Raw genomic sequence first — 10,950 nt, forward strand, 5'->3', positions numbered from 1 at the left:
ATCTATTCGTCTATTTCGAAGATCGTCCCATCCTTATTTAGAATTACAATGAGTGTTTGTGCACTTGTCTACTTTTTTCCTCTAACGGAAATGCTGTAGTATTCCCTCCCTGCGAGATGGTCCCCTTTTAGAGTGCCGATGTTACTAGAAGTCGGGAACTTGATGGCCCGATGCCTAACGAACGAAACTTCCCCCAGCCCTACTAGGGTGGGTCTCCCGAGCAGTATATTATAGGCTGATGGGAGATCCACCACTACTGTAGAGTCCAAGAACTTTACTTAGCTAATTATTTAGTAGTATTATAGTATGTATAGTATTATCTTTGTAACTGTGGATTTTTGGTTCAGACTGGGAATTATTTGGACACTCATAGTAGTACTTATAAATTTTCTAAGTTTAACCTATAGTTTAAGAATATTAAGTTTAACCTAAGGTTTGATTATATGATTGATATTAAGGATAAAATTTGTTATACTATAAGGTTTAGATGACGACCAATAGGATTTTAAGCACATGTTATGAATGGATGATTAAGAATTAAGTATTTTGAGGATTAAATTTAATAAGGAGTAAAGTTTGAATGCTATAAGGTCAGTCAGCAGCTTTGAATACGTTGAGGGCTTAGTCAAGGCTGTTTACTCCATTCAAACTTAGCTAAAAATGTGTAATTTCGTGTTTAATTAATCAGTGTGTGCCGATATATCGCAGCTATAGGGGGCGATATATCGCAGCACGTAGATACGGAAAACACGAGGCGATGCACGGCTGCCTCGGGCATACTAGCCCAGGCGATATATCGCCTCCTTCAGTGTATTTTCAAATTTTTTTGAATTCTTTTCCTTTCAGCCATCCAACCTCTTGATAAGTCCAGCATCTTTCTGAACGAGTCTTCAGCCTCTGCTGAACGATTATTCAAATTATTTTCACCTAAAAAGCTATTATTTTTATTCAAGTAAAATCAAGATCCTTTCATTCCTAAACTCTATAAATAGGACCTAGTACCCATCCATTATTCACCTTTTGCTCTAAGTTCAGAGGCTGCAAGTGCTAAGTGAGTGTGAGAGTGTAAACACCTGGTTTGGGGAAATCATAAGCTTAAACATCATAAGCTTATCAAACACTTTGGGAAGTAAGGTTCTATAGTATTTTGGTTGTGGTGTAGATTGGTCTTACAAGTCTTGAGGTAAACCAAAACTCTAGTTCATTTGTTTTATGTTATTTTCTTTCTCATAGCCTTCTACTCAGTCTCCTAACCTCATTCTTATTTTGGTTAGGAAATCTAAGTTCTTGAGCACATAAGTTTTGGTAAGCATGTTTTTCAATGGTTTAGTCTTCTCATTCCTTTTCATCTCTTTTTCTTCATTAGACTCACTCTTTCTCATAATGGTTATTAGGAGTGTTCCAAAGTCCCAACGCTGTCCACATATCCCGGTAACTTTGGTAAGGAAAATAGGATAGAATATATATGTTTTATGCTTGTGTTATCTTATGTGATATGTTATTAAATATGTTATAAATATGTTATGAAATGTGTATGTTTGTAGGCTTGGGCATATGACCCATATGACTAACAGGACCCCAAATGGGTTATGGGCATATGACCTACTTAGCTAGTAGGAACCCACTAATCCCATGGGCATATGACTTGTTTAGTCTATGGGACCCCAAGTAATAATGGCCATTATAATAAGTGTATGTAATAAGTGTTACGATATGTCTTTATGTTTATTATGAAACTTTATGTTTATGACTATGTGTTAGATTTTCCTTGTTGGGCATTAGGCTCATTCCTTTTTGTTTTATGTGCAGGAAAATAGCTTTAAGAGGCGGTAAGATTCGTGGATGCTTAGAGAATGTGTATCGATGATGAATGGAGTCAAGGAGTCGAGAGTTCGATTTCTCGAGGATGTAGTCTTGTTTTATTTTTTTTTATAGTTTTACATGTATTTTCCGCACTTTCTATGTAACTCCTTTTTACATTAAGTTATGTTTTGTTTTAAAGACAATGGGTACCCATATCCTACCTATTTTATGAAAGTAACTTTTGTTTCTACAAGTTTCTAATAAATTTATGGTATTTTCGCAAATGTAAGTCTTATTAAGGTTTGTATGTATAGTTTCATTAATGGTCCAAAAGTCTAGAGTAGTGGGTCATTACAACTACGAACTCCATCATCTTGGTTACCAAGACTGGGTAGTCTCCCAAGGTTACAGGGAGTTCGATGGATCCCATACAGGCAATCCATTATCCTGAAAAGCCGTACAACGTAGTTGCACAGGCTTTTAGGTCGCGAAGCGCGAGTTCCATCTTTTCTAAAGTGGCTTTGTAGAGGATATTTACCGAGCCGCCGTTATCAATCAGGACTCGGCATACCCTCTTGTTTGCAAGCTAAAGGGTGATGACCAGCAGGACATTATGAGGGAACTGTACATGAGACGTGTCATCCTTAGTAAAAGTTATGGGTTGAGATTAAACCTTTGTTGTTTCAGAGCTCTGGGTTCGGGATCGTAGGGAGACCCGTCACTAGTTTTCAGATCATTCACGTATTTCTTCTGGGCATTCCAGGCCGACCCTGCAATATGGGTTCCCCCTGAGATGGTTATGACTTCTTCTCCATCAATCATAGCTTTCATCATCCCTTTCTCGAGAGTTTCTATTCTGGGCAGGTGGTGCAGCTGCTGCCCTCTGGCAGGTGGGAGCCTGATTGGGGTTCTGATTTCTTACATACTACCTGAAATATCCTCTCGAGATCAAACCTTCGGTCTCATCTTTTAATTGCCTACATTCATCGGTTGTATGTCCGATATCTCTGTGGAATCTGCAGTACTTGTTGGAGTCTCTTTTTGCCTTTTGGTTTCTCATGGGGTCAGGTCATCTGAAATGGACCTGGTTTTCATTAGCTAGGTAGATATTCTCCCGAGACTCATTGAGCTCGATATACACCTTGTATACGGAGAAGTATCTTTCCCCCATCCGCCTCGGGATTATTACCTTTATTCTTCTTTCTTTTAGAAAGGTTGTCCCCAGGGGGTTTTGATGTCGTAGGATTCGCCGAGGTCGAGGCAGAGTTTATGTTTGTTGTTGTAGTTATGGGCTGAGAGGTCATATTCAATGCTGACCTCGCCTCTTCTACATTAACAAACCTCTGAGCTCGTCGATTGAACTTGGTTAAGGACCTTACAGGCTTCCTTTGTAAATCTTCCCAGAGAGGGATTCCAGGCATTACTCCGGCTCGAATAGCCATTAGATGGCCACTCTCGTTGACGTCACGAGCTCGAGCGACTTCTAAGTTAAACCTTGTGAGATAACCTTTTAGTGACTCATTTGGCTACTGTGGGACATTGGTCAAGGCAGATACCTCGGGCCTAATGACGACCATGGCTTTGAATTGTTTCTTGAAATCTCTTGATAATTGATCCCAAGAAGCAATCGAATGTCTTTTATATTTTTCAAACCAGTTTTTTGCTTGTCCAGTGAGAGAGGCTGGGCACAGCAAGCATCTAAGATCGTAGCCCACATTACTGGCTCGCATGATTGTGTTTAACGTACTTAAATGACTGTATAGATCCGAATTTCCATCAAATGGCGGAACATGAGGAATTCTGAATCCTTGAGGAAACAGAGTGCTAGAGATATGCGAGGCAAAGGGCTCAAGTTCCTCGTTGAACTCTTCGTCTCGTTCCCGGTTTTGTTCATTTTACAAGAGCTTGAATGCTCTTTCCAACTACTCAATCCTTTCTTGGACTAGATCTATGGGGGGTCTATCTTGAATCAGCAGGAACTAGTTATTGTAGATTACTACTCCAGTTCCATGCCTCAGCTCGGGGTGCTTGCACCCGTTGAGATGATCTCTCAGATCTGGATTCGGGGGATTACAATGCCCCCAATTGTGGTTTAGATGTTCCCGTAAGTTTTGGTGATCTCCTCGATTTCCAGTGTTCCTAGGTTCCGGGTTATATATACTCACAGATCTAGTGTCACTCGAGCTTTCGATAACATGGCTATTTGCATGGTTATTTCAAGATGGGTTTCCTACTCGCCTCCTTGTCTCGATAGTTTGAGATCGAGACACTTGGCTTCTCCCGGGATGGGGACCCATATACTCCCTAGCAGTTCCATTATTCCCATGTATTTCCCCAGCTTGCCTTTCCCGGTCGCGATGGGTTTTCTAGGCTGTTGTCCATTACGGAGCCTAGAAGGCTCTAAATTCGCATGATCAGGCTCTAGCGCATTCTGCATAGCACCAGGATTTTGGGTCCGAGCCTGTGAGGGGGCTTGGTTATTCCCTACATTAGCTAGTGCCTCCGCAATTGGGTTGACAGGACCTTCATCCTGGTTACCTCTCCGGGGTCTTAGCGGAGCAGGCTACTCTGTTGGTGGCGGAGGTTGCTTTGCTCTTCGGGTTGCTACGTTTTTAAGCAGCCGTCCTCGAGGCCTATGCGGTGGGACATGAACGTCCCACGGAGGCGGAGCCTGGGCATCTTGCGGAGGTGGGGCCTGAGCTGCCTACGCTTCAGCAGCTAGTCTGGCTAGCTCTTCGTTGCATTTTTTAGCTTCCACCAACTGCTTACGCTGTTGACCAATTTTGAGTTCCACTATTGGGACATATCTTTCAGGATTGTAGTACATGTCCTCATCGTCCCTGGGGGCAGGTGGTCCCGAGAGTTGGATGAACCACTCCTTTCATCGGGATCAGAATTCACCATAGGTTGCTTTCCAGGGCACCGGGGGTACTCACCTTCATCTAGGATCTCATCCTTGGGAATATTGGGATCATTTGCAGCCATTGCTAATTCGAGAGGCTTTCTAACTAAAAATATTCACGCACTGTTTAATGGCTCTCAATGAAAGCACCAAACTATTGACGTCGTTTTTCATCAATTTAAATAGGAGAGCAATTAAACAAGAAGATATGAGAGGAAATGAACAAAGATGAACACAAGAGGTTTTTTACGTGGTTCAGCAGTTAATCTGCCTAGTCCACAAGTCTATGTTATTAGAACTTGGGAGTTTTCTGGAAACTTAGTTGCCCAGAGTTTTCTCTCCAATCATCAGAAATCGATCCTTTTCAAATGGAGTCTCCTTCTCTATTTATAGAGGAGGTTATAGAATTCATTCCCACATATTTTAGGAAGATATTCCAGGAATAAATTATCATAATACAAGATAATGCATTATTCCCTATGTACACGGAAACGTCCCATGAAATGTGGGATCGGATAACAAATTTAACAATATCCCTTAAGCATTGGGATTGTTGAACAATAAATATGTTCACATATAACTTATTAACTCAGATACAGGATTCATCAAATCTCAGAGACTAGCAGTTGATCATGAACTTGTCCGGACTATCAGTCGATCACGAGCTCGTCGCCTAACCTTGCCTAAACTCAAAACAAATAGACATTGACGATGTCGCCACATTCGAGCACACCCATTCTGAGCTCGAGCTAGTCTGGAAGGCAAGAAATGGTTCAGGGATATATCCAAGTGTCGCACCATGCTGTTTTGCGAGCTTGGAGCATTTCGAGGCAACACACCCCTTGCACCCTCGAGGCTGCTATTTTTAGAGATGGTTTAACTGAAGGGACATACGACGATCGTGTCTATTTCGAGCTTACATAAAATGAGCCAAGATTTCGGGATCACAATCTCATGCTCGAAATCTGGGTGTAACAAGCATTTTCTTTTTACTATAACACTTATACGAATACCAAAATTTGGAAAGAAAACTAATAAAAATATGAAAACATGAATGGGTAACTGGTTACCATCATGTTCTTTGTGTGTATATTTCTGGGTGTAACTGGTTACCTTCACGTTCTGATGTGTGTGTTAATTTCTGGGTTCTTTATGGTGACTGGTTACCTATGTTACTAAAATCATGGTTACCTCTTCTTATTTTTTTAATGAAAGTGTTCTTCCTCTTTTTCCTTCAAATTTGATGTTTATTTTCATATTTAATATGAGTAACCCATCACCCCTCTTATGGTAACTGGTTACCCATTTTATGGCAAAAAGTTACTCATCTTAGGATCATTGGTTACCCCACCTAGTACATGTTATGTAACCTAGCTCTAGAATTTTTTTTACAAAACTGTCAAAGATCAATCAAGTAACTAGTTACCCTACCTAGGATTTGAAAAAAAAAACGTACAACCTAAAAAAAAGGGAAAAAATATTTATAATAAATAAAAAATAATTTTAAAAACAATTCATATTAAAAAAAAATTGCAAAACAACAAAAGAAAAATTTAATATAAAATTAGTAATATAAAAACAATATAAAAATACAAATAAGCTAAAAAATAATAATAAAATTACAAACATACTCTTTTAAATTAACAAAACTTGATTAAGAGTAAAACTATAGCATAAATCAACTTTTATACAAAAATATGGGAAAATAAACCTACAAAAGTGAAAATTCTTACAAAAAAGCCATAGATTAACTTTTTTTTCGAAAAAGGTCATATTTTTGCACTCTTAATTAAAAATCCCATATAAAATGTAATTTCGTCAAATAATATTGGTGAATTTATAAAATCAAGGGCCTGTTAAATATAATTTTATCAAGGCTCAAAAAATGTTAGGCTAAACCCTGGTGTATAGATACTTTTTCTTTGGGAAACTTCACAAAATAACTGATTAGTGCTCAAAAATGTGAATTTATTAGTTTTAAAGTGTTAAATAAATTATGTTTTAATTACAATTTTCATGAATTTATTGTAATATTTTTTTTAATTAAAAATAATAATTAATTTATGTTTAATTTTCAGGAAATAATTTGCATTTATACAATAATAAAAATATAGAAGAAAGAAATAGTTAAAATTAAAAAAAAATAAAGAAAATGACATTTTTGAAGAACTTTGGCCCAATCCCCTCTCCTCCTCTCTCCCCGCGCTAGGTGGCGTGCTCACAGTGTGCCACGCAACCCAGCCCTTCCCAACGGACCCGCCTGGCGACCCACCTCTGACCCGGTTCCTCGACCCGATGACCCGTGCCCCATCTGGCTCCCCACCAGCCCAACAGCCCAGCACCTCCAGCAGCCCAAAACCGAAGGCCTCCACCTTTCTCTTCAGCCAGTGCCCACGTGGCGCCTCCCCATTGGCTGGGAATGGGTCAAAACCCACTTCTGCCACCAGCCACCTTCAACCCATATTTTGTGGGTATTGGGCCTTGTACATTGCTATTTTGAGCTTCAAAGATCTTTTCTTTTTGGTGTTTTAGAAAAAGAGAAATTTGAACATGCACCAAAATAACTAGATTAATATTTATAATAAGGTTTGATTTTTTTCAAAGTCATATTTTATTATTAATATTTCCGATTTATTTTGTAAACCTCATTTTGTTGTTTAATTTCTTTTTAGTCATTTTCTCCCTTTTATAAATAAGGACTCTTTCTTCACAATTAGTATGTAATTTTGAGAGTAAAGAAACTATAGCAAAATTTATACTCACTTCCTTCTCATATTTTCTTCATAGAATTTTATGAGAATCATGAGCATAATGGCCTAATCTTCCTAGAAAGGTTAGGGATGATTCCATATGCTAGTGATGTTATTTTGCTACTTTGATTTACTATGTTCTTAATGTAATATATTTGAGTTATTTATGTTCTTTCATCCCCATCTCTATTTTGTTATCTTTATTTACTTGTGCTAATAGTATATAGGATTAGTCATGCTTTTTCTATGTGCTTCTAATTAGTAAAAATAATATTGATACAAAATTTTATGTCTAAGCATCTATTGCATTATTGCCCTTTAGTATTTTGCCATTTTTAGATTTTTCATAAGATTAACATTGTGCTCTTAAAGCAAAGAAATTTATAACTCAAATGGACTTTTGTTAGAAAAGAATATGAACTTTAATGTTAGATTTTCCAAGTAAATGTTGGGATGTGAACTATTTACTTGTATATTTTTGTAAATCAAGTGACTAAGTAACTAAACAAGCATATGGATGATTCTTGAAACCTTTCAATTTCTCAAACTCCTGATTATATCTTAAATTTATTTCACTTATCTTATTTTATCATTTCATCAAAAAGACAATACCAAAATCTCAAATCTCTTTTCATTTCCATTTTTTATTTATTTCATTTTACAAACTTTTTGTGTTATTTTCTACTAATATTTTGAGTTTAGGTTACCTTCTTGTGGATCGACCACCCGATCTATACTACAACCACCTCTTAGTGGTTGTCACGATTTAGGCGTTAAACAAATTTTGGCGTCGTTGCCGGGGAGGTAGTTTTCAAAGTTTAGTGAAATTTTTACCAAAATGTTAATAACTTTATTTGTATTTTTGTTGGTATAAAACATTGTGTTAGTATAGTTTTTTTTTTAATTTATTTATTTACTAATTTTTAGTTAATTTGATTATTATTATTAATACAAAACAAAAGAAGAAAAAAAAGACTAACCAAAAATCATATAAAAAAAAGTTATTTATATATATATTTTCTCTTCATTTGTTTTCTTTTTCGGTAAAACAAAAAATATATAAATATTCGTATATATATATACATATCTATAAAAAAAACTTAAAAAAAATATTTATATATATTTATTCTTATTTATATTTTTTTTCATTTTCCTTTCTTTTCGTTTAAAAAAAAAACTATATATATATATATATTTATATATATATTTTTTCTTTTTAGCTAATTCTTACTCTATTTCTCTTTATTAATTTCTATTCTATTTTTTTTTTAGTTTAATACATATTCAAACAAAAAGATTAAGCTTGCTATTCTATCTTCACTTTAATTCTCTTTTCTTTTCTTTATTTTATTTTTGTGTTGTTTATTTTATTGCTTAGTTTAGGCTCTTCTTTTTCTTTGCCTTAGTTTTCTTTAGAATTTAGGTTTTCCAAAAAACAAAAAAAAAACATAAAATTTCATTCATAAAACGCTTAGTATTGGGAACAATTGTGTAATATTACAAATGGTAGAAACCGATATTGTTATGTCTTGAAAAATTGGTTGTTAAATAAGGTTTGTGATAGCGTTACCCTCGATACTTACCTAGGAACCTCGGGGAGTTCTGTCTAGGCAAGTGTGGGTCTAAAGCGGTACCTTGGCAACCTTCCCAATCTGCCTGGGAACATTTCGAGCATCTACCTTTGCACTATTACATGGTTGAACTTATTACTATAAGAAAACCAAGCTTGTTTTGTCAAAATAAGCAATTTCACTATGCTTAAAGGTTGTTTGGTCGAAAAGGTTAACTTGTGATCCACCATACTTACTCAGTAACCTCAGGGAGTTCTAGTAAGGCATTGGAGATCACCCCAAAACCTCCAAATCTACCTTGGAAAAAGTTTAACAAAAAAAAAAAACAAAGAAAATAAAAAAAATCTAATTCTGATTTTCGAGAGTGGATGAATCATCACGAAACTTCTATTGACATTTCTTCCAATTCATCCACCACTCCTTCCGTAACTCCTTTCACCAATCCTGCTTCTCCACAAACTTTAGCTGATAATAATCCATTCGCAATGATGAGATCCAACTAAGAACTCCTAATGACTACCTCCATCCTACTCGCACTTCCTTGCTTTCATGCATTATCTTCCCTCCTAATATGCCCGCATTAGACTTTAAACCTGGCATGATTCAACTCTTGCCCACATTTCATGGAATGAAATAGAAAAGCCCATATGTGCATATAAAATAATCTGAGGAGGTAGTAGCCTCGTTCTATAACCGAGCCGAAAATGCTAATTCTGTGCGACTGAAGTTCTTCCCTTTCTCCTTGAAGGAAAAAGCCAAAAGCTGGTTATACTCTTTGAGACCTAGGTCTATTGGAACATGGGAGGAGATGACCAAATCCTTCTTTTTGAAACACTTCCCTAGCCATATGACCAACAGTCTAAAACGACAGATTTCCACATTCTCCCAAAAGGATAATGAAATGTTCTATCAAGTATGCGAAAGATTCAAAGATCTGTTGAATCAGTGCCCACAGCATGGCTATGAGAACTGACATTTGGTCAGTTACTTCTATGAAGGCCTCACGAGTCGTGAGCGCTAGTTTGTAGAAAAGCTATGCAATGGTGAATTCCTCGAAAAAGAGCCAGATGATGCTCTTTAATATCTCGAAGAAATCGCAAAAAAATCTCACACCTGGATTGGTCCGAGTGCTACTGATAGCACCAACTGACACAAAACATATGGGATCTATCAACTTCGAGAAAAGGATAATGTTAAGGCCTAACTCGAAGCTTTGAAAAAGCAGTTTGAGGTCTTAATGACAAAAAATGGCCAAAAATCGCACATGATCCTTCAAGCGGAATCGCAAGAACCGTGCTTTGTGTGTGGACGGATGGAGCATTTAGTTAAGGACTGCTTAGCTTTTAATGAAATGAGGGGTTTTATGAGAAGCAATGAAATGTTTTAGGGGCATATAACAAGCCATTCTCCCATACGTACAGCCCTGATTGGAGAAACCAACCAAATTTCAGTTGGAAAGATTCCAACGAAGCTCAATTATGTGGAGGTCAATGGAGAAATAAGCAACAATTTTAACCATCAAAGGTGTATTCTGCACCTCACTACAATGCTCATCCGCAGCGAAATTCTCTCAAGAACACTCTTCATGCATTCATAGAGGAACAATCCAAACTGAATCGCCAAATGATGGAAGAAATCAAGGAAGTTAAATGTCAATTCTTAAAATTGACTGAATCCTTAGCCATTCCGAAAAAAGGAAAACTTCCTTCCCAACCAAAATTCAATGTGCAAGGCCAACACATGGCCCAATCTTCAATTTCTAATGATCAAAATGTCAAGGAAGTAAATTCCATCACGACTAGAAGCGGTAAAACTTTACAAGACCTACCCATAAAATCATACACTCCCAGTACTTCAAAAGTAATTTATGAAAATCCACCACTCAATGCCACTCCAAAGGTACCATTTCCCCAGGCTTTGAAAC

The 10,950-nt window shown here is 36.9% G+C and overlaps 1 non-coding gene across 1 annotated transcript; it reads right to left on the bottom strand.

Moving 5' to 3' along the window:
• Nucleotides 1–9,882: 9,882 nt before the first annotated feature.
• On the bottom strand, nt 9,883–9,989 carry LOC133828020 (small nucleolar RNA R71). Its single transcript, XR_009890665.1, has one exon. It is a non-coding gene; the product is annotated as a small nucleolar RNA R71 (small nucleolar RNA).
• Between the last annotated feature and the right edge of the window lie 961 nt (nt 9,990–10,950).

This window comes from Humulus lupulus, chromosome 3, assembly GCF_963169125.1.
Source record: "Humulus lupulus chromosome 3, drHumLupu1.1, whole genome shotgun sequence".
Classification (NCBI taxonomy): Eukaryota; Viridiplantae; Streptophyta; class Magnoliopsida; order Rosales; family Cannabaceae; genus Humulus; species Humulus lupulus.